We start from the raw sequence: 203 nt of genomic DNA, 5'->3' as shown, positions 1-203 counted from the left end.
ACTCCCATTCTCCTCGCCAGCTGCCGGAGGCTGCTCTCTCCTCCTCCTCCTCCTCCTCCTTCGCTGACTGCCTTCCCGTCCTTGCCTCCCTCCTTCCCCCACTCCCGCGCCGCCCGCCTTCCTCCCCGCCCTCCTCGGCTCTGGCAACCTGCGGGCCCCGGCGACCCCGCCCCCTGGCTCTCGGGGCTTACCCGTCTGGGGGG

Source organism: Orycteropus afer, unplaced genomic scaffold (genome assembly GCF_000298275.1).
Source record: "Orycteropus afer afer isolate SDZICR_OR568_19922 unplaced genomic scaffold, OryAfe1.0 scaffold00088, whole genome shotgun sequence".
NCBI classification, from domain to species: domain Eukaryota; kingdom Metazoa; phylum Chordata; class Mammalia; order Tubulidentata; family Orycteropodidae; genus Orycteropus; species Orycteropus afer.
The sequence above is the reverse complement of the archived record's forward strand: the minus strand, read 5'-3'. Positions refer to the sequence as shown.